This window comes from Pelodiscus sinensis, chromosome 8, assembly GCF_049634645.1.
Source record: "Pelodiscus sinensis isolate JC-2024 chromosome 8, ASM4963464v1, whole genome shotgun sequence".
NCBI classification, from domain to species: domain Eukaryota; kingdom Metazoa; phylum Chordata; order Testudines; family Trionychidae; genus Pelodiscus; species Pelodiscus sinensis.
Genome location: NC_134718.1, coordinates 58,137,098 through 58,161,607, shown reverse-complemented (window position 1 = coordinate 58,161,607; position 24,510 = coordinate 58,137,098). Strand labels below are relative to the sequence as shown.

General features: G+C 42.8%; 1 long non-coding RNA gene across 1 annotated transcript in view; it reads left to right on the top strand.

Moving 5' to 3' along the window:
* The first annotated feature begins 9,140 nt into the window (after nt 1-9,140).
* LOC142830512 (uncharacterized) overlaps nt 9,141-24,510 on the top strand; it is a 48,549-nt gene continuing 33,179 nt past the window's right edge. Inside the window, exons 1-2 of the long non-coding RNA XR_012905811.1 lie at nt 9,141-9,254; nt 11,241-12,026. This is a non-coding gene — a long non-coding RNA (uncharacterized LOC142830512). The remainder of the gene's footprint in view (nt 9,255-11,240; nt 12,027-24,510) is intronic.

Here is a 24,510-nt window from a genome sequence, read left to right as displayed (position 1 = left end):
AGGTCGGTTGCAGATAAAAAGAGACATTTGGGAATACAGCCATGTTTTACAGAAAATTCGCAGCTATATGCTAATCAACACAGGATTCTTATGAGCTACGTGGCCAATGCCTCAGAAAGCCTAGCACTCAAGCTATCAATAGACTTTCCTCCTGGCAGCATGTACGTGGCTATGGAAAGATCAGCCTATGGTGCCCAACTGTTCATTTATTTCTTAATCATCCTTGTCTGAAGGAATTATGCTTTGCCACTGACTATAATATACTGCTTCTTCACTGTCAGCGCTGCTCATGGATAACTGAATAAAAAGAAACTGGAGAGATGCCTCATTTTTCAGGACCAACACAGCACCCAGAAAATCTCTCTCTCCCTCTGACTATGTCTAAATTGCAAAGCTCCTTTTGGAAGAAGCTTTTCCAGAAGAGATCGTTCGGAAAAACTTCTTTAGAAAGAGAGCGTCCACACAGCAAAAGCACAATGAAAAAGTGATGTGCTTTTTTGAAAGATAGCGTCCACATTGATTGGATGCTATCTTGCATTTAAGTTGTGATTAGTATGGACGGAGTGGCCACCAGGGCACCTGTGTTATTTCCTGGAGGCCTCTTCTTTTGAAAGAACTCCTTCTTCTGCGTCCACACATGCCTTTTTCTGAAAAAGGTTGTTCAGAAAAAGGCTTCTTCCTCATAGAAAGCGGTTTACCACTGTGGGAAAAACCCCTCCGTTCTTTCAACTTTCTGTCAAAAGAACACAATAGCAGTGTGAACATATAGTTTTTCCAGAAAAATGGCATTTTTCTGGAAAAATGCTGCAGTGTAGATATACCTTCCATTTGGATTGGCACCCTCCACTGTAGAAGCGATGAGGAGTCCTGTGGCACCTTATAGACTAACTGAAGTGTAGGAGCATAAGCTTTCGTGGGCAAAGACCCACTTCGTCAGATGCATGTACTTCGTCAGATGCATACTACCCTCCACTGTAGTATGTGGGTACAATATTCTTAAGATTCTTGCTTTACTTCCCTGCATTTTTTATCTGGAAAGCAGTTCACCTCTTGTAAATAAAAAGAAGGATTCAGGGCAGCCCCAGGCATCTAGCAAAATAACAGCCACAGGCAATGTCAGCTAGAAAATCAGAAGAGAATCTCTTGAGCTCCACGGTTGAGATGATTTGTGTTGCAGCTAAACTCCAGAGCTTTTGTAGTCAGGAAGAGGAAATAATTGCTGCACTGGCATAGCTGAGAAGCGTATGGGATGTTTCATTAATAAATAATCCCAGTAGTCCTTGGAATCAGAGAGAACTAAATGAGGGGTAATTATGAGGAATGATCACTGTGTTTATTGTGTTAAAGTCATATCACCAGAGTTTCCAGATTTAAGTTTGCAATTTAAACCATTGCCTGAGCTATTTTTCCTGACAGAGAATATAGATTTCTCTCCTTGTTTGTGTGTGTGTGTGTGTGTGTGTGTGTGATTATTTTGATCCAGGATCTTGTTGAACATTAGAGGCTCCTATTTCTTACCTGCTCATTGTTGATTTTCTTTGTTTCTCAGGTTTGTCACACTGTCTCCAGCTACATTTTACTATTGTACCTTGCTTTATGATTAGCCTCTTTTTTAGTTACTTAGAATGTACAAATACTGTCATTCAGATAGAATATTGTATTTATGCAACATCCTAGGCACTGGCTATTGTCCCTAAAATCAGGGAAATGTGTTCTCTGTGTAATGCCCCTGCACCATGTATGCATTATTGTTAGCAGAAATTGGACCTGGAGCTCTAAATCTTAATGCATGCACCTCCATTTCCTGAACTAAAAGGCTCATCTTTCTCCGCCAAGGCTATAGTAGTCGTATCACTCTCATGTTAGTTTAGCTAATAGAGACATCCAGGGTATGTCTACACTACAGCACTAATTCAAACTAACTTAATTTGAATTAGTTAATTCGAACTAAGTTAATTCAAATTAGTGCATCTAGACCTAAAAACTAATTTGAATTAGTATTTTGCTAATTCAAAATAGCATGTCCACATTGAGTGGACCCTGAACCGAAGTTAAGGCTGGCCGGAAGCAGTGTCGGCAGGGCATCAGGTTGGGACTTAGAGTGTGGAGCTGCTGCCTCAGGCTAGCCGAGGACTGTGCTTAAAGGGACCCGACCCCCACCCTGGACAGACAGTTCTCAGGGTTCCCCGCTTGCTTGTCTAACTCAATGAGGGACAGCAAAGCAGTCCTGGTTTGGAGTGCCCTCACTCGGCACATCACAGCACTCAGCCATCAGCCCGGCTGCACTTGCCGCAGGCTGCCAGCCGGGGGGTAGGGGGTCAATTGGAGGGCTGTCAGGATCCAGGAGGCTCTGCAGGAGAGTTTCCACCCCAAGGAGCCTGCAGAGCCACCCCAGTCCTCCCCATCGGGGGCTTGTGCTCCATTCCTCTCTCACCTCCTTCCACTTACCCCTCTCTAGCCTCCCTTCCTGATGTAAAAAAGAAAGGACACGTATGTTCAAAAATAGAAACTCTCTTTATTTAACAAAACTGGGAGGGGGGAGGGATTAACCTCTGGGGAGACTGGGAAAAGGAGGTGGGAGAGGGGAAGAGAGAGCGTGGAAGAGGGGAGGTGGAAACCTGGGAGGAGGGAGCTGGAAGGGGGAAGCCAGGGGAAGAAGGAGGAGGGGAAGTATAAAACTATGGTGCGCCATATCTTCAGTACTGTGTACAGATGTTGTCTCCTCACCTCAAAAAAGATATTTTGGCCTTGGAAAGGGTTCAGGAAAGGGCAACTACAATGATTAGGGGTTTGGAACAGGTCCTATATGAAGAGAGGCTAAAGAGACTGGGACTTCTCAGCTTAGAAAAGAGGATACTGAGGGGGGATATGATAGAGGTCTATAAAAGCATGAGTGGTGTGGAGAGGGTGAATAAAGAAAAGTTCTTCATTAGTTCCCATAATAGAAGAAGTAGAGGACACCAAATGAAATGAATGGACATCAGGTTTAAAACTAATAAGCGAAAGTAGTTCTTCACACAGAACATAGTCAACCTGTGGAACTCCTTGCCACAGGAGGCTGTGAAGGCTAGAACTATAACAGAGTTTAAAGAGAAGTTAGATAAAGTCATGGAGGTTGGGTCCATGGAGTGGTATTAGTCAGGAGGTAGGAACGGTGTCCCTGGCCTCTGTTTGTGGAAGGCTGGAGATGGATGGCACGAGACAAATCGCTTGGTCATTGTCTTCAGTCCATCCCCTTTGTGTTACCTGGTGCTGGCTGCTGTCGGCAGACAGGCTACTGGGCTAGATGGACCTTTGGTCTGACCCAGTATGGCCAGATGTTCTTATGTTCTAAGCTCAGGGCTCAGGGTCAGGGTCTCACTGGACCAACTTGATTTTCATGCAAACCTGCTCCTGGGTTCGCATGTGGCCTTTGATGGCCAGGCTGGCAGCTATCCTGCCCTAGACAGCCGCATTCCTGTGCCTAGCATGGAGGTCGTGGATGTTGGAGGCCTCCCCAAACCTCGATGAGGTCCACGATCTCCGCACTAGACCAAGCGGGTGCCTGCCTCTTGCGGCCCTGGGCAGGCTCCTGGGAGCCGCCAGCCTGGTCCTAGGAAGAGGCAGAGGGCTGAGTGGCAGCGGGTGTCTGGCTCATGCCGTGCCAGGTGCAGGGTCTGCTGGCTGGGTGCTGGCAGGCTTGCAACTGGCACGAGCACCGTAGCCAGACCGTGTCCCTTTAAGGACTCCAGGGATGGGAGGGGGGCAGAAAAGTTTCCCTGGTTTGGCCCAGAGTGGCCACCAGGGCAAGCTGGGAAGGGCTAGCCTCCAACTAGTTTGAATTAAGTGGCTACACAGCCCTTATTTCAAACTACTTAATTCGAACTAGGCGTTAGTCCTCGTAGAATGAGGTTTACCTAGTTCGAATTAAGCGCTCCGCTAGTTTGAATTAAGTTCGAACTGGCGGTTTGTATGTATAGACGCTATGAAAGTTAATTCAAACTAACGGTAGACATACCCCCAGCCTCAAAAGGCTTTCCCATTCAGTTTCTTGTAAAAGCCACCACTTGTAATGCTGATGCACGGTGCTGGGTTGTCAGCAATGGGGACTGAATGTGAGAATGCTGGATGTTAATGCATGAGCCTTTATTAGCCCCGGAGATAGCAGGTCCATTACTCCCTAGTTGGCCTAGCCAGTTATAGAGGGCCACAGAGCAGAGATGCAGCTATTGCTTACATCTACAATGACAAAATGACAGATGACAAAAGGCCCAGGTTCTATGTACATAGAATGGTCATATTCTTTGTGGAGTTTAGATGTGTGGTATAGATGCAATGTGGAATGCCATGGTGAATAGAGTACAATGTGAAATAGAGAAAATGTGAGAAGAAATTTTAAAAATACTTCACAGCAGGAAAGCTAACTAGATGATATGCTACTCAGGTAATGTTGAATTGTTAACATAGTTCTGATTTTGTGGATTGTACATAGTTGTGTGAAGCACAATCATGTGAATAAGAGGACATAAAGCTTTTAAGTATAGTTCTGAGAGACTCTCATAGATTTCAACAGGCTTGAGTCAGGCCATACTGGAGGGCTGTGTCTACACTGGCCCCTATTCCGTAATAGGGATGCTAATGTAGCATTTTGGAATAGGCAAATCCGCGGGGGATTTAAATATCCCCTGCGGGATTTGCATTTTTATGGCTGCCGCTTTTTTCCGGCTTGTAGATAAGCCGGAGAAAAGCGCCAGTCTGGACGCGATCCTCCGGAAAATAAGCTCTTTTCCGGAGGATCTCTTATTCCTACTTTCAAGTAGGAATGAGATCCTCCGGAAAAGAGCTTATTTTCTGGAAGATCGCGTCCAGACTGACGCTTTTCTCCGGCTTATCTACAAGCCGGAAAAAAGCGGCAGCCATAAAAATGCAAATCCCGCAGGGGATATTTAAATCCCCCGCGGATTTGCCTATTCCAAAGTGCTACATTAGCATCCCTATTACGGAATAGGGGCCAATGTAGACGTAGCCGAGCAGTATTTATGTTTGCATTTGTTTTCAAACTGTCAATATTTATCTGTGATGGGGGTTTTCCTTGAACAATTAAATTCAGGTAGGCCCAATCTGGTCTATATTAATTATTTATTGGTAATTAATTTAATTTTCCTCACCATTAATGGATGGAAACATTTTTGGCTAATGATCAAACCAAGGAGAAGTTTAGGCAATTAAATATTTTACTGCTTCGACCCAATTTTATTTTCCTTTTTTTTTTCTGTTTTTAAACATCTTATAATCCTAAAATGATATGAATAAAATGACTGAGTTACAGGGTGCTTCAAGCAAAGTGCTAATGACAGACTTTGGAAATATTTTGCTTACCTAACAGAAGTTGTTACAGAGCACCCCCAATCCTTGATTCACATGGGAGTTTTCAGCAGAATCAGACCCAGACTTTGTAACAATAACCCCTTCATGGAGTTCTTGCCCATCAGCTCCACTATTCTCCATAGTCACATTGACTTTGTGTTTGACAACAGAGATAACACTGGGGACACTTTTCTCCATAAATAAAGTAAAATGGGTCCAACCACATAAGCTAAAAGAGGATTTCTATTAATGGTAGCAGTATTCGGGCTTTTGTCCTATTCATGCACGAGAGAGTGAGAGACAGAGACTTTTGTGTGGCTCTAACGTTCATTACAGTAGAGGGCAGAGGAATGCACACACTATAAAATATACAACACAGAATCACTATGATAGAAGAATGTGGGTGGTCATCACTGAATGCCCTGTTAGTCCAGTGTTTCATTGTTCATTTGTATTAAAAAGGTTAGCAATGACTGGATAACTAAAATCGTGAATACCAGTTTAACTCATGTAGGATCTTAGGCTAAAATAAGGGAAAGAACAAGTTCGTGTCAGAAGGGCCTGACAAAATACATTAAGGAACTGGCTGAAGAGATTTTTTTTGAGTCATTAGCTATTATCTTTGAGAGCTAATGGAGGACAAGAGAGATCCCAGAGGACTAGAAAAGGGTAAATATAGTACCTGTCTCTAAAAAGGGACATACAGACAACACATTGAATTATAGACCCATTCGTTTATCATCCATGCCAAAAGATAATGGATCAAATCAATCTGTAAATATCTAAAAATAACAAGGTGATAAATAATGGTCCATAACAAGACAGGAAATTGTTAAGAACAAATTAAGTTAAAACAAGCTAATAACTTTCTTTGACTGAGTAACAAGTCTCATGGATAAGGGAAGCAGTAGATGCACTATTTCTTGATTTTTAGTAAGGCTTTTGACATGGTTTCACTTGGTCTCAGACGCAAACCAAGGAAATATAGCTTAGACAAACCTTCTGTAAGGTGAGTGGACAAACTGATTGGAAAACTGGACTCAGAGAATATTTATCAGTGGTTCATAGTCAATCTGGGAGGCCATAACAGAGTCCTACAGGCATTTGTTTTGGATCCGTTTCTATTCAATATTTTTGTAAATGATTTGGAAAATGGCAGAAAGAGGAAATTTTCAAGTTGAGAGGAGTTGCAAACATTTTGGAAGGTAGGATTAGAATTCAAAATGATCTTGGCAAACTGGAAAAATGGTCCAAAAGAAGCAGGATGAAATTCAATAAGGATAAATACAATTTACTGTTTTGAGGAAAGAATAACCTGTTGCACAAATGCCAAATGGGAATGACTGCCTAGAAAGGAGTGCTGTAGAAAAGGATCTGAGGGCTATACTGGATTACAAATTAAAGATGAGTCAACAATGTAATACTGTTGCCCCTCCCCCCCCCCCCCCAAAAATACCATAATTTTGAGATATATCAGCAAAAGTGTTGTAAGCAAGACAAAAATGCAGGTTGAAACTCTCTAAACTGGTCCGGCAACATCTGTGGTCCAGCCTGGATGTTGCAGGACCAGATGTCCCAGTGGAGGGCCAGCAGCAGAGAGCCCTGCGGGACCAGTAGAGTAGCAGGCTGCCTGCAGCGAGCTGCCAATGGGACCACAAAGTGCGTGGCAGCAGGGTTGCCCAGCAGACTGGGTGTTACAGGTTGCACCTCTATAAGATGGAATTCTCTGGTCCAGCAATATCCACTGTCCACCTGAACCATGGATGTTCCAGAATCAGAGTCCCAGTACACTGCAGTGGGTGGGATGCGGGTGCCGGGAGCCCAGCATGCTGCAGGGGTGGGAGGAAGAGAGCTGGAAGTGATGGAAAGGGGGAGTGGGGAGCCCGGCCCACAAAAAACTACCTTAAGTGAACTTTATTTAGATTCCAAAATCAAGTACTAAAAAGATAGGCCAGATTTTCAATTTTCAGTACAATTTTAATTTGGCCCCTAGTGCATGCACATTATAATACACTCTTTAATTACAAGATATCACACTTTTTTTTTCTAAGCACAACATGGATACATAAAATGGCAGAATTAAGGTTGCACAGACATCCGTAAATCTACTTTTCCTCTTTTGAGTCTCTATCATGTAGGTTGCTTCTTGTGTTTAAAAGCAATCAAATCAGTAATTTTTACAAATAAATTATATATCCTCTATGTAAAGTCTCTAATATAACCTAGTAATCATATATATGTAGTAGCCCAATGTCTGTGACTCCGTAACACTGAAATGCTGGCTGTTCCCTCTAGGCGGTGCTGTTGCCTCCCTGGCTGTTCCCTCTGGGCGGTGCTGTTGCCTCCCTGGCTGTTCCCTCTGGGCGGCGCTGTTGCCCGAGTCACGTCCTTCACCTCCCGCCGTGGCGCTCGGCTGACTTCTGCGCCGCTCAGCTGGGCCGCCGTGGGGGAGCAAGTGGCGCAAGCGGCCGTTTGGGTGCCGTGGTCCCCATGTAGCACCCCTGTGCTGCATGGGGAGTGCAGGGCCCAAAGGACCGCTTGCACCGCTTGTTCCCCCGTGGCGGCCCAGCTGAGTGGCACAGAAGTCAGCTGAGCGCCACGGTGGGAGGGGAAGGGGGCAGGACGGTGATGTACACAGCTAGGGGGCAGGGCCTGGCTGTGTACATCACTGCCCCACCCTGCTTCACGCCCTCCTTCACCTCCCGCCATGGCACTCAGCTGACTTATGCACCGCTCAGCCGGACCACCGCGGGAGAGCCCATATGGCCGCTTGCGCCGCTTGCTTCCCCACGGCAGCCCAGCTGAGCGGTGCAGAAGTCAGCCGAGCGCTACGGCGGGAAGCGAAGGGGTGCTGGGCAGTGACATACACGGCCAGGGGGCAGGGCCCAGCCATGTACGTCACCACCCCACCCGCCTTCGCCTCCCACCGTGGCGCTTGGCTAACTTTTGCACTGCTCAGCCGGGTCGCTGTGGGGGCGCAAGCAGCCATATGGGCTCTCCCGCGGTGGTCCGGCTGAGCGGCGCATAAGTCAGCTGAGTGACATGGCGGGAGGCGAAGGGGGGCGCGAAGCGGGGTGGGGCAGTGATGTACACAGCCAGGCATCCATGGCAGGAGGCAAAGGGGGGCGGGGCGGTGATGTACATGGCTGGGGGCGGGGCCTGGATGAGCATGCATCCCCGATGTAGACAGAGGAGAGCAGAGAGAGAGTGAGAGGCAGGAAGGGGAGAAGAGAAAGAGAGAGACAGAGCGTAGAGACAGAGAGAGGCAGGAGGGGGAGAAGAGAAGGAGAGACACACAGAGATAGGCAGAAGGTGGAGGAGAGCTGAGAGAGAGAAGGGGAGGCAGTAGGAGGAGGAGAGAGAGAGAAAGAAACACGGAGCGAGAGACTGGAGGCTCAGGGAAGAAGACAGACGTGGAGGAGAGACCTGAAAATCCCGTCTTATGACGGGCTAATTGGCTGGTCTATAATAATAGATGGTGTTGGGATATTAAACATTTCTTCTTTCAAACATGCATTGGGTAAATGGTTGAGACAGTTTTGTTTTCAAAATCCAAACAGTATGTCGGAAGTCGATGATCTCAGCCTTCTTAATTAATGTATTCATTTTAATGAAGCAGGGACTCTATGATGTTAGATTCACTGAGCACAGTTTTTGAAGCCAGTAAATGAATGAATATGTTGCAATGACATTCAAAATAAAGTCAGTCAATTCAAATATTTAACCAGGTATTATGGTAATTTTAGGTTACTTTTCGCTTGTGCAAATACGGCCATCAATTTCTGTTCTCTCTGCAGTCTGCTTCTTAGATCAATTAAAATAATTATGTGGCTTATGAGAGCAGTGAAGTGAATCCAAATTTGGTGAATACATATTGAACAACAGCAGAAAAGCTTCAAGTGTAACAGGTAAACATATTTCTACTTATAATGTTGTAATCCTTAGGGAAGGCAGACTTGCATATCTATGCTTTCTTTGCTAATGTTGGATAGGGTACAAGGAAAGACACTCTGATTCAGTAATAACATACAGCAATGCTGATCTGCAGCCAAGTGTGTCCCTTCTTGTTTGCTTGATATTGTTTTCTTTTAATTTAATTCGGGGTGATTTTCATCCAATTGACCTTGCACAATTTTCTAAGTTTTTTTAAGCAAACGAGCGTTTTGTGAGGGAGTTCTAAGAAGGGGACTAGAACCACTTAACATTCTTTAAGTTTAAAACCAAAGTCACTTGATTTTAAAAAATTCCCATCAAGAAAGTAAACTCCAGGAGTAAAAAGAGAATGCAGGCAGAAGGCCAGCATCAGAGAGGCTGCTATCCAGTTTATTGTACCAATGTAGCATGTATGATTACCTGGCTTATGGACAGATGACATATGTGTGCATTTGGTGCTAGGAGCTCCTGGCCCTCAGAGACCATATACAGGCTTTGGATCCCAGAGTGGCTGAACTGGAGGAGCTAAGAGAGACAGAGAGGTATGTAGATAAGGCTTTCCAGGACATAGTAGAATGGTCTCATCTCCACTCAGTCTCTGTGCTGTTGGGAAGGTAGAGCCTCAGGAAAGGAGAACAAACAGCTGGAGCAGGGTGAAACAATTCCATAGTAGGGACCCTCCTTCGAGATAATGTGATATCCTCTCACACTGAGGCTACATCTCTGGGGAGGGAACTATTGTTATTAGGAAGAGACAGGTATTAATAATGAAGATAGCTGAGATTGTGATGACTGGGAGAAATGCATGGTAACTTGCCTGCCTACTACACAGGTCACGGATCTCTCAAGACAGTAGATAGACTTGTGTGTAGTGCTGGGGAGAAGCCACTGGTCATGGTACCTGCAGGTACGAATGACATAAGGAGAGAGCACAGTTATGCCTGTAACATTTTTAAATTCAGATCAGCCCTAAGTTCTGAGGCTCATATTCTCAAAGAAAACCAATGGGAGTTAGGCACCTAAATATCTTTGGAGATCTGGGGCTGGGCTTGATATGGCCATAAAACAGATTACATGTCTGAATTAAGATTCAATAAATTTCAGTATATTTTTGATGAATAAAATAAGCAAAATATTTTGCTGTATTGGTAGTTCAAAATCTCAAAGGCACTGATAAGGGTTACTTAATTGACTAATTTAATAACAAAATAATAGTCCAAATTCTGATCTTACTTACCTCAGTGTCTATTGAAGTTACTATAGTTAGTCTGGTATAGAATTGGTATAATCTGAGCTCAAAATCAGGCCCAGTGATTGTGCTGCAGCTGTGCTAGAAAGCATCATGAACATATTAGGGGAATAAGAGAGCACAGTATCATCTTATTTATCAGATCATATATATGTAATGTTTAGAAGCAGCTACTCTGTTTTCCAGCCTCAGCATGCTTGGAAAATATTTTCTCTATTCAGTTCCCAAGATAAGTTTTGCATTAAGCATTTAGAAACAGTTGTGAAATATCAGAATACTATCTGCAAAATTGCATTATCAAAATGCTTAATCTTTTTTTTTTTTTTAAAGCCAAGTGGGTTAAATCACGAAAAGAGCTATTTGGGTTGCAGCCATGCAGTTTCTGGCTGTTCTAGCATCAGATCTTATGAACTAAGCAGCGTGAGGACAGATTTAGTATTGGATCAGAAATCTCCGGGGCTGAGGTGAAGGAGGGGACAGATTCTACTGAAAGAGCTGCTGGTGATTCAGTAACCATAACAGAGATATGTGAAATATTCATAATCAAATACAAAAGTGTTTAAATAAACTGAGTGGAAACTTTGAAAGTTAAAATGGATCAATTTTCCACTAAAAATGATATTAGCATCAAAAGCATATGAAAATTTAAAATTTTTGCTTTGTTTTTAAGTAGAAATAGTTACTTTCTCATCTGTTATTGTCTTATTTTCAGATGCTCCTTTTTGTCCTAACTGTGCCAAAATCTGAAACATTGCAAATCCTCAATGACATCAGTAAGAATGCAAAGGATATTGGCCTGACCATCTACACTGGAAAAACAAAGTGGATGAAAAATGCATATTGTTCAGAGTACATCATGCAGCTGGAAGCACAGTCCATCAAGCTGGTGGATCAATATGTTTACCTTGGACAAGCACTGCAGAGGGACAATTAATTGGGCCTGGAGTTGAGCAGGAGGAAGAGGTCAGGTTGGATTGCCTTTGGGAGTCTACGCAGTGTTTTTGTTGATCCCAAACTTTCCACCACTGCGAAAGCCCATCTTTTTAACACCAGCATCCTTCCGGTAATGCTGTGTGACTGCGAAATCTGGAATATGAAACTGGAATAAGAATCAAAGCCACAAACCACCCAAAGAGCAATGGAAAAACATGTGGTGGGTATAAGTAGGCATATAGCTCATTACTACCAATGATTTGCGCGCAAGAAGTGGTGTCAATTATATCATCCAAGTTATATACGACCAGAAAAAGGGATGGGCTGGCCATGTAGCAAGACTGAGAAACAACAGATGGACAGTGAATATACTCCATTGGTGTCCACAAGATGTGAGAAGAACAAGAGGAAGGCCCCCAGCACATTGGGTGGATCTTTTGTAGAGGATTCATGGACGGACATGGATGAGAACTGTGCAAAACAGTATGGTGTGGAAAAGTTGTGATCTGCATTGGTGGCGAGACTATCCGCATCGATGAAATCACGTATCTTCCAAATACACCAAGTAAGTTATTTTCTCTGAATAGCAAATAAAGCTTAAGTTGGGAAATGGGAAATAAAAAGGTGAAAAATATTTATGGAAAATCTGGTGAAAGAAAAATGTAGAATTTTGCATAGCCATAGTTGTGTGCTAACGCTACAAAGCAAAACATCAAGGGAGGGAGGCATTGCTGTAACTAGAACACTTTTTAATTTTTGACAACAGTTTTTGTGAAAAATATTTAGTTAACAGCAACCACTTCAGTCAGTGGAAAATGACCCTTGCCATGTAACTGAGGTATTAATCTTTTGTCATCACAAACTTCCAGTGTGTCACACATTTATTACAGAGATCTTGCTGAAGGTGCTCTTTCATGGGACATAGAAATTTGTGACTATTAAATACTCTATAGTCAAAGGTGTGGTGTTAGCTCCTCTTCCCTGTCCAATTCCAATTTATGCGAACATTTTACTTACCAAAAATATCACTATTAGTAGCTAGTGGAGTCCTCTCTCTGGTCATGCATAGAAATTAGGGAATGAATTACTAGAGCTCTGAAGGAACTGGTCAATCAGAATATCTCACTCTTACAATGTTGTCTTTGAGTGTGTTTGAGAACCGCAAGGGCTTTTCTCCACTATGTCGGGGATCAATGCTACAGTGATTGATCCACTGGCTGTCGATTTATCATGGCTGTTTAGACACAATCAGTTGATCTTTGAGTGCTCTCCCATCAATGCTGGTACTCCACCAGGATGAGAAGAGTAGTCAATGTTGATGGAAGAACAGCCCCCGCCAACCTTACTGCACACAAGATGCTGTGGTAAGTACGTTGACTTCAGATACACAATTTGTGTAACTGAAGTGATGTAGATTAGATTGACATTGGGAGTTAGTGTAGACAAGACCTTAGAAGTATGGTGCTATCTGAACATTAAAGGATCCTCTTCTAGATCCTCAATGCTTGGTTCTTGAAATTTTCATTCTGTGCACTACCAAAGAAAAGGGCTGTGCTGGCCACCCAATTGCAGTCCATGAATGAAATCACTTTTTACAAGAAAATATGTCTTATTTGAACGTCAATTTTACTTCCACCCCACACAATCTCAGTATTTTTTCATTCACGTTGTAGACAATACATTATCTCTAGGATGCTGAATCATGAAATCTGAAAGCTAGAAAATTTTACTTGTGGTTTTTAAGAGTGGGATTGTCAAAAGCGTTCTGTGTTGGTCTCTCATTCCATTGAAATCCATGATAAAATGTCTGACTTAAACAGAAGCAAAATTAATACTATGCTGAGTGCTCTGGAAAATCCCAGTCTAAACTTCCTGAACTAGTGCATGCTTTGTTTCTGTCACTTTGGATTACTAATCTGGCAGGGTGACAGAACACAATGACATGCTATGCACAATGACATGATGGAAATTAAGGAATCTAGCTTTATGGTTTTATATTGCTGCCCATCTCTGTAGTATCTGAGTCCTTTTAACCCCATTTTTGATTTGTTTCAGCTTGGTTTGTATTAATTGTCTGCCCTTCAGAAGAGAAGATAGATAAATGAAATTGTAACTTGATTTCTAAGTACATTTAAATATCTTAAGTATTTATCTCTGTTAAACATGCTGGACACAAAGGTCAATTACTTTTTCTTTATGGAGAAACCAAATAGTAATGGGTTTCTTGTCCGAACTGTCCAATCCTGAGCTAGACAATTCACTGTGGCAAAGGTGTTTATTCATTAGGCCTACTGCATCATACAGCAACATAATCCATTTGGGATAAGATCTCTCTCTCTCTAATTTTAAGAACTCTTAACTGGTTTGTTATTGGAAGTAGGGACAAAAATTTATATCGGAATTCCTACTTTGTGTTCGGTGTGTTTAAAAAACAATAAATGTATGGAAAAATCAAAGCACAGATACTATCTAGACTTTGACCTCAGTTGCTCCATTACTACCTAAGGCAGTGGTCCCCAACACGGTGTCCGCGGGCACCCTGGTGCCCACTGGGGCATTTGTGTGTGCACGCCGACAACCTGGGCCGGCCCCGCCCCCGGCGCGCAGCGCACTGGAGGCGCCGGCTCCAGGCGCGCGACGCACACCGGTGCCTGGTGCGCGGTGCTTGGGCGGCCCCAGCCCCAGGGCACATGTGGGCGCGCAGCGCCGGTGCCGGCCTCAGGCGCGTGGCTCGGGTGGCGGCGCCGGCCCCGGGCCCATGGCATAAGGCGCTCGGGCGGCCCCGGCCCTGGGGCACATGCTGGCGCCGGGTGCAAGGGCTTCCCCGCCCGGTGTGCCCCAGGACGTGCAGCTCCACCCCCCGGGCGCCTGGCGCATGAGTGGCCCCACCTCCAGGTGCCCGAAAGCCTCTATAGGTTGGGGACCACTGACCTAAGGGCATTTCTACACAGCAGCATTATAATGGAATAACAAATGTTATTCCAAAATAATGTATTGTGTCTACACAGCAAGCCCATTATTTTGAAATAAGGGGCTTCTTACCCTGACTTCTGTAAATGTCATTGTATCAGGTGTAAGGGAAGTCAAAGGAAGAGTGCTCTGTTTTGAAATAACTGCTATGTAGACGTACCCAAATTTGAAATAAGCTATTTTGATTTAAGCTACACAATTAGCGTAGCTCAGGTCGCGTTGCTTATTTCGCGTTTAGCCCTGCTGTATAGACATGCACTAACTGAGCACATGGAAGAATAAATTAGTGAAAGGGCATCTGATTTACACATCACATTGCTGCATTTGGTCTATGCTGTTCAAAAGAAGTCCACAAATCAGTAACAGGCAACTCCAAGAAAATTACCAAGGTTGGGAGAGTCACTGACAAGTGCAGAGTATGCTTAGTCAGCTATGTGCCACTTCTATAACTACTCCTGGCATGGGGTGGTGGGTGGAGGAGGGGGGAAGGGGTTTCGAATGAGCTAGTGGTAGGAGGGATGATGGCTAAGGCATTCCTATGGCTCAGCTGTCCATAGAGTCACAGATTCTAAAATCTGAAGTGGCCATTGTAATAATCTAGTCTGACTTGTTTTATAGAATAGGCAATACAAACTCCTTATAATAATTCCTAATGCATACCCTTTAGAAAAAGACCCATCTTGATTTTAAAAGTGTCAGGGCTAGGGAAGCTACCATGAGGATCCTTAGTAAATTGTTCCAAATGGCTAATAACTCTCATCATTAAACATTTATGCTTGCCAGTCTTAATTTGTCTAGCTTCAACTTTCACAGATTCCTAGGGCTGGAAGAGAACTCAGGAGGTCATCGAGTCCAGACCCCTGCCCAAAGCAGGACCAATCCCAACTAAATCATTCTAGCCAGGGCTTTGTCAAGCCAAGACTTAAAAACCTGCAGGGATGGAGATTCCACCACTTCCCTAGATAACCCATTCCAGTACTTCACTACCCTCCAAGTGAAATCATTTTTCTTAATATCCAACCTAGACCTCTCCCACTGTAACTTGAGACCATTGCTCCTTGTTCTGTCATCCGTCACTACTGGGACCAACCTCTCTTCATCCTCTTTGGAACCTCCCTTCAGGAAGTTGAAGGCTGCTATCAAATCCCCCCTCACTCTTCTCTTCTGCAGACTAAATAAGCCCAGATCCCTCAGTCTCTCCTCCTAGGTCATGTACTCCAGCCTCCTAATCATTTTGGTTGCCCTCTGCTGGACCCTCTCCAATGTGTCCACATCCTTACTGTAGTGGAGGCTCCAGAACTGGATGCAATACTCCAAATGTGGCTTCACCAGAACCAAATAAAGGGGAATAATCACTTCTCTAGATCTGCTGGCAGTGCCCTCTTAATTCAATCTAATATTCCATTTGCTTTCTTGGCTACCAGGTCACTCTGTTGACTCATATCCAGCTTCTTGTCCACTATAATCCCTAGGTCCTTTTCTGTTGAGCTGCTACTTAGCCATTTGGTCCCCAGCCTGTAACAATGCTTGGGATTCTTTCAGCCAGTGGTATTTGGTATACCTTTTTTCTGCTATATTGAAGAGCTCATTATTAAATATTTGTTCCCCATAAAGGTAATTATAAGCTGCAGGCAAGTCATCCCCAACATTATAGTTAACTAAATAGGTTGAATTCTTGGAGTCCATCACTGTAGGGCTTGTTCTGTAAATCTTAAACCATTCTTGAGGCTCTTTTCTTCTGTGGATATATAATGTCACATAGAGCCCATTGCCACTAGAGTCAAAGTTAAGGCAGGCTTTCAGGCTTAATTCAAGCCATTTTGTGGGTGTGTTGTCAAAACTCACTGCGGGCAGCAAGTGGAAGGGAAGACATGTGCAGTTCTCATTTCTTTGTGCATTTTTGCAGAATTTTTTGTGGCAAGTGTTTCCCTATACATTTAAAAAATATTCATGTTAAAAACAACAAATCACAACAAAGGTTTTCTTAAGTTTGTAAAGGCTGATCTGCAGCAGTAGTAAATCTTGTATTGCTGTCTGAACTGTGAATTCTCCCACAGACAGAGCTGAAGCAGCTTCAGGATAATGAGCTTGGTCCTCATGTCACTCACACTGGTGTAAATCAGGATTAGCTCCGCTGACATCAGTGGGGTTACACAAGTGTAAGTCAGAGGAGAATTGAACTCTGTATGTTTTTTCTACAGAAAATAAACACAGTGATTTATTTACATAGTGGCTTTTCTACCCACATAAATTTTGCAGTGTTGTGCTGTGGAATGGGGGTGAGGGAAGGGGGAAAGTGTATTATAGTCGTCAACATTAATAAGAATGATACAATTTCTCATTCTCCACTTCACTAGAATACATAATTTTCTACTGCCTAGTGTATGAAAAGTATTTCATTTTGTTAATAATGGACAGATTTATGACACTGATCAATGGATACCAAATGGTTTTTTCAGTTTTTAAATTAAAATAGTTTAACAGTTTATTATGACTTGCATATTAAATATTAGACTTTCATAATGGTTCCTAAAATGCTTTTTAATAAAATAATACTTAAGCTTTTAAATTATGGTGTAAACTGGGTGGATTTTCGTTTTCAAATGTAGTTCCATTAGCAGGAAGAATGGTACTGGACTGACTACATTGGATACTAAAATTCTCTGTTCTCACAAAATGCCAGGGAGTCCCATACTTCTCTGCAAATGTTTTTATTTATAACCTTAGTAATGTTGGATGGCCATCTGTCAGGATGGAACCCAGGCCAGCTTGATATAAAAGCATGAGGCCTTACTGCTGGAGCTAAGGACACAGGTTCCCCAATAGCAAATTCCTAAGTGGCATTGGTTGAAATTTTTCTGTCAAAACTCTTTGGTGTTAGAAAAATGTTTTTTTCAACTAAATAAATGTTTTGCCAGTAGTGTCTGCTTCCTGTGAAAAATGTCAGTATTTGCTCAAAAACAAACACAACATTTACCTTCCTCCCCCACCCCCCTTCTGTTCTGAAATTTGATTTGTCCTTTTCATATGTGTTCATTTTTTGAATTGTATCCTTTGGTATATATGGTTGTGACAATTTTCTTCCACTGTTTGATCTGAGGAAGTGGGTCTGGCCCACGAAAGCTCATCACCTAATAAACCATCTTGTTAGTCTTTAAAGTGCTACACAGCCCTGTTTTTTGTTCCAGCTACACCAGACTAACACGGCTACATTTCTATCACTATTCTACAACCCTCCCACACATCCAGAATGCCTGAAAATTGGAAAGTTTTTCTGTCTGGGCCAAAAAATGAAATATTTCAATTAAAAATGGCTCCACACTGCCTATAAAGTGTTATAATTCAGGTGTTTGCTGTTCCCATTCTTGTTTATCAGCTGGACTGTTTGGCAAGACTATATCTCCCATGATGCACTATGGTGCACCCCCCTTCCATAATCAAGAGGGGGAGAAAGTGGTGCATCAAGGGAGAGGTTGAGAGCCCATTACATAAAGGCACTGAAACTATACATTCTATAAAGTACAAAAGTGCCATTTTGAATCAAAATATTTTGGATTTTGGCCAGAATGTTTCAGTTTTTGATATTCCATTAAAAAGTCAAAACGTTTACAAAGAAAAAAAAATTCCCTTGGATTTAACCTGATATGACCTCTGCTTTCCTGACTCAGGGTACGTCTAGACTACCGGGTTTTGTCGACGGAAGTTTTGTCAACAGTATCTGTCGACAAAACTTCCGTCGACAAAACTTCCATCGACAAAGAGCGTCCAGACACATTGAGTTCTGTCGACAAAGCAAGCTGCTTTGTCGACAGAACCCCGTAGTCTGGACACAACCCTACAGGCAATAACACCTTCTGTCGACAGAACTCTGTTGACAGAAGGTGTTATGCCTCGTAAAATGAGGTATACCAGCGTCGACAAAACTGCTGAGTTCTGTCGACGTTATGTCAACAGAACTCAGTGGTAGTGTAGATGCTGGTATAGTTTTGTCGACAAAAGTCCACTTTTGTCGACAAAACTCGGTAGTCTAGACACACCCTCAGACTCTGACTTCTGTTTACTGGACCTGGCTTTGTTATTCCTCCACCTCCTGCCTGGTGACTCCTGTCCCTGGTGGGCAGATCTCAGCTCAGTTGTGATCGCTAGCCCAGATCACCTATGCCCCCACCACTTTTGCTTCCATTGTAAGATAGATTCCTAAACCATACAGTTTCCTGCAAGTTCTTGCCCAGTGTATAGCAGGGAGTGCTTGACTGTCGCACCTACATGGAAACTCCTCTTACCTGTGCTCTGGAATGCAAGTAAGGTTAAACTCTAGACCTAGTCCGCATTTAGTGCCAATTAGTTTCAAGTCCAGTTTGACTTCAGAGGGCTATAGATAGAAAAGAGGTGAGTCTCAGAAGGCACAGACATTCATCTGAAGCTGCAAATATAGGAATACGTTGTGGACCATAGGGTACGTCTATACAGCACCCTAAACTCAAAATAAGATACACAATTTGTGCTACACAAATTGCGTATCTTATTTTGAATCTATTTCAAGATAGTTTATTTTGAAATTTGGCACGTCTACACAGCACCACATTTCAAAATAATGCACTATTTCGAGCCATCCCTTATCCCTCGTGCAACAAGGTTTACCGATATGGCGTAACAGGACACCCATTATTTTGAAAAATATTTCAAAATAACGGGCACCTTGTATAGATGAGGGGTAACTATTTCAGGATACCTCTGGTACCCGAAATAGCAGTGTAGTGTAGACATACTCTCAGTGTAGCATCTGACAATACCTTATAGGCCTTGTTCTCCTTGCAGCAGTGCACCTCATTGACAATGGACTCTTTCCTGATTTATGCAGATTCAGGACCCTTGCTTATATTCTGCAATAGCAACAGGTTATCTCAGAAAAGAAAATGAAGCAAGGATTGACGTGCCTCAATATTGAAATGTTGAATTCATGCATATATTAGTGTCAGATAAAATGAAGACCATCTGAAGTAGGATGACATTTTAAATGAACAGTAGTACAATGTGGTTTTGGCTTCAAGATAAGACTGTATCTGTTCATATTGAAAGGGTATGCCCTATCATAATTGCTGCATCTTAAAAGACTTGTGTATTGTGAAGATAGCAACCATCTATATCCACTGGGAAGCAGAGCACAATGATTATTGTCATAAAGTGATGTCAATTATTACTGGATTAGGAGATTAGAGCTTTGAAATTCCAATTTCTAAATTTATGCCCTCATGCCAAGCATGAGAATATAAAAAGTTGCAAAAACAGATACCAAATACCAAGGCTGCATCTTTTTTAGAGCAAGTTATATTATTTTCCTATCTGGCACTGTCATTACCGCTCAAACTTTTCTGCCAATTCTTTTGTGCTCACCTCAGAACATATCAGTGTCTCTGGTGGCTCCAGTCAACAACAAAAAAAAGTAGTTTCCTTTGCATTGTTCTAGCAGAACAGAATTAGGAGTAGAAGCAATTGCTGCTGAGCAGTGCTGACCTTGGGAAGTAATGCAGTATGGAACAGTTTTCCATCCCTCAAAACTAGCATTTTGGAAATATTTTGCTGAGATGTGTCAATTGTGTTTCTTTGGACAGAAATCTACTTAGTGGGCTTCTGGGCTGCCTGAATTTCTGGCTGTCCAGCTTCCCTGGGTAGATGGCTTCCCAAGCTGCTCCACTCCCAGTCAGCCCACCTGGTCTCATATTGTGACACAACTGTCATGGTTGCGGACAAACTTAGCGATGCACCCAATGGGAATAGAGATGTATCAATATGCTATTGTGATGTTGCAATTGGCAGTGGGTTCACTACAGTTACACTTGTCATTAAATAATGCTGTAGCGGAGTCACTCTCAGGTGGTTTTACTGGGACTGAAATGTGCATAAGGTCAGCTATGGAGGCCGAGCCACATAGTTTTTACATTTCACTTTCCTCCTCTGTTAGTAAGAGAAATGTCCAGGTCTTGTGTGTTTGTACGTGTGAAATGTGGGATCAAGCTCAGAACAACTTTTTATTTCCTCTATTGACTCTCTTCAATTCTGTTTTGTTTTGACACTGAAAATGCAAGGCACGGCATGGGAGGGAAGTAGGGGCACTTCAGCCATGCGAATAAAATGATACAAACTCCCCTCTCCAAAGCAGGGAGGGATGGAAATGGAAAGAGTAATTACAAAGCTGACCACTGAGAGTCAAGTGTGGGTGTGCTAGGTGGTATGTCTCACTTTGGGCAGAAATTGAATCTCTTTTCATAGGGAAAAGAGGAACAAAACACCAACAGTGCAAGTGAACAAAATGAGCTCTCCATGGCTGTGTCTAGACTGGGCAGTTTTTCCGTAAAATCAGCCACTTTTCCAGAAAAACTTGCCAGCTGTCTACACTGGCCGCTTGAATTTCCGCAAAAGCACTGACTTCCTACTGTAAGAAATCAGTGCTTTTTGCAGAAATACTATGCTGCTCCGGTTCGGGCAAAAGTCCCTTTTGCGCAAAACTTTTGTACAAAAGGGCCAGTGTAGACAGCTGAGATTTGTTTTCCACAAAAAAGCCCCGATCGCAAAAATGGCGATCGGGGCTTTTTTGCGGAAAAGCACGTCTAGATTGGCCATGGACGCTTTTCCTCAAAAAGTGCTTTTGCGGAAAAGCGTCCATGCCAATCTAGACGCTCTGTTCCGAAAATGCTTTTAAAGGAAAACTTTTCTGTTAAAAGCATTTCCGGAAAATCATGCCAGTCTAGAGGTAGCCCATTTGTATTGCTTTGACCATTTGGGTTTAGATGGCACAAACTGCACATAGCAAGAAGCAGGCAAGGCAGGATGTGCTGCCCCACAGGGAGCACTACAAGGTACTTTGCGTCAGGGAAGCTGAATGCTCCCCAGTGTGCCTAGGGAGCATGTTCACTACTCTTCCTCTTTCTGCCATGCAAAATTCTCACTCCATCTCCCATGCTGATGGTCAGTTCCAATGGCTGCTGCTGGGAGGGCTGGGCAAAGGTATGACTCCACTTCCTTTCCACCATCTTTAGGACTCTGTATGAACTCAGGAGGGACTGGAGTTCTGCTCCACCCATATGCAGCCTCCCTCTTCTCTCCCTGGGCTCATAGGCATGATAAAACTGTAATTTAACAACCAGAAATAACCCTACATTCAGAAATCAGTCAGACCTACCAACTGTTATACACAAGTGGCCTACTAATAGAGATGTAGCCGTGTTAATCTGGTCTTGCTGAAACAAAAGACAGGACTATGCAGCACTTTAAAGACTAACATGATGGTTTATTAGGTGATGAGCTTTCATGGGCCAGACCCACTTCCTCAGATCAAATTATGGAAGAAAATTGGCATGATCATATATACCAAAGGGATACAATTTTAAAAAAAAAGTGAACACATATAAAATTGCCTGTTCCTCAGTTCTGTAATTTTCTGTCACAGAGAATGACACCATACTAATTTACACCAGCTGAATGAATAGACTATGTACAAGCGCTAAATCCTATACTCGGGAGTCGTTGGTGGGAAGAAATGCTCCCCTTAGGCCATGACCTTCCCTGGTTAATTCTGAAGAATAAGAGCCTCAGAATTCCTTATCACTGCTAGAAGAGGGGGGGATAAGAAAGGGGGAGCCACATAATCACAGACCCACCATCCTTACTCTTCTGGCTGGTTTCATTGCTCCTGGATGCTTGGGATCTCAGTTTCCCCATGGAGCAGTGATATGTACTGCACCAGGGCGGGGGACCACTGCATAGATGCCCCAAATACATGTGGGGTTGCACTATTTCCATTGTTTCTGGAGCCCTCCATGGTTGGGTAAAGTGCCGGGATTACCGCTAAACATAAAACCAGACAATAACGTCATCAATTTGCATGCCTTTAGTGGGCAAGAACAGTTATGTATTTAACATTGATAACCTATATTACTCATGAGTATTAGTTAGTACTTCTGGTGGCTTCCACAGTGTGCTAGGAGCTGTATGTATTCTCTCTCTCGCTCCCTCCGCCCTTCCCCTCCCCACACTCTATGCCCGAGAGATGATACTTCATTGCTGGGCATCACATAGATTTCAAGAAGATTCAATCTGATACAAAAGACTTTAATGCTGCCTTCATATAACCTTTCATAAAACCTTGAAATATGCAATATTCATTAAAGTAGCCTAGCAATGGAGATGGATTTCCATGGAAACAGGATTTATTCACAAATACCTAAAATTCCCTTTTCCCTACCAATTCCCTACCAATATTTTGTATTGTCTGGCTGCACATGTACACATGTGTATCCACTGTGCATGTCTGATGATTGTCTTCCTGACTCATTTTTCAGCTCTGTTTCTCAAGTAGATGGAAAACCTATCTAGTGGGACACCACCTTTTTCCTACACCAACGCTCGGTCATTCTGCTCTGGAAATGTTTTACACTGATCATCAGTTATTCACATTTTGAATGTTCTATATAAGACACAGATCAATAGCTCCTAGACACCATTATATTTGCATATTTGTTTGTGCAAACCTTAGTAGTGACATCTAGAGGTGAGGTTATTGCAGTACTATTAAAAAATAATAATGTCATCCCCAAAACCACGGTGGCAAATGCAAACATTCATAACCAATTCAGTAACCAGCACCTTCTTGCTGTGGGGTAATGGGTAGAGGCAGCAGCCATCTACCTGGCAGGGTACCAAGAAGATGCCTGATGAAGTGGAGCCAAAAGGCCATTAGTGAAAAAGTAAAAGATAAATCCCTAATATCAGGTAAAGGGTAACAATGGCTTTGCTAAGCATTCAACACCAGTGCACAATCAGTGATAATATACCAATTAAAAAAGCAGGACTATGAAAATAGCAAAGACAACAATAGTTAAGGAAATTGAAGTTTACTCATGCATATTGTATGAATTGCTTAAAAGTCAATGCTCATTGGGAAAGAACTAATGAATATGTAATTTGGATGTGCGTAATATGTGGGCGATTAAGAGGTAGTCACAGTACAATAGAAGAAATCCCTTTTGACTCACCTACACCTCTGAAGAAGGTACTTGGCCATTCACTTTTTCTAAATATCTGTCATTTCTCTCTTGAATTATAATTGTAATTACAAAGCAGGTTATTAGTTCAAATAAAAGGTTGAATTAATAAACCTGTGTGTCTCAGACCCAAATGTGTGGCATTTCACCTAACGAGGCATGGGGAAGTAGCAGCTGGTAATGCTTTCTCTCTCTACCACCTGGTACATTATGTCCCCCTTACTGCCGAATACAGGCATGGGCCTATTCTTAATACACCTCTCAGAGCAATCCTTGGTACTAGCTAGACAGACTGAGCTCAGCTACAAAGCAGATACTGAAACAAGAATATCCCCCCAGATAAACATTAAGGTTCTGCCTACTGTAGGAGTCCTAATATATCCTGTAGCTTTCCCACAACCCTTAACATACTTTTTAAAATCTGTAAGTTCCATTTTTAATACACATGAAAAGAAAACTAAAAGGTGCATAGCTCACTAGCCACATCAAGTAGCACCACAACCTGCTTGTGAATTTGGTGTGTTTTGGTTTATATGCAGTAAATGAAAGAGGATCCAGCTCTGCCTCTGCTTGATTTTCAGTAATAAAGTAGGAATGATGTATCTTTCCTCTCTACAGTTGGCTTCTCCTTATCTGTCTTTTCACTAGTTTATCTTTTTCTTCCCGTCATGAATCAAGTGAGGAAGAAACTCCCCTTTTCTGAGTAATCCCTGACTTTCTCGAACACCAATGTGCTGTGAAGATCAATGTGAATTGCAATTAGTCACATGGGCCTCAACTGGGCCACCTGTAAGGGATGCAGTGTAGTTTCAGGGCTCATCTAGACTACGCGGAAGATTTGAAAGAGGATCTCACTTTTGAAACGAACCTTTCAAAAGTGAAAGTAATCAAGACGCTATTTTTCCAGCAGCCCCCCTTTTTCAAAAAGCCGCGTAAACCTCATTTTGGGCTCATCTAGACTACGCTAGAGTGTCGAAAGAGGCAAATTCTGTGGGAATCTTCTTCCGCTCTCACTTTCAAAAGCAAAAATAGCTTAGA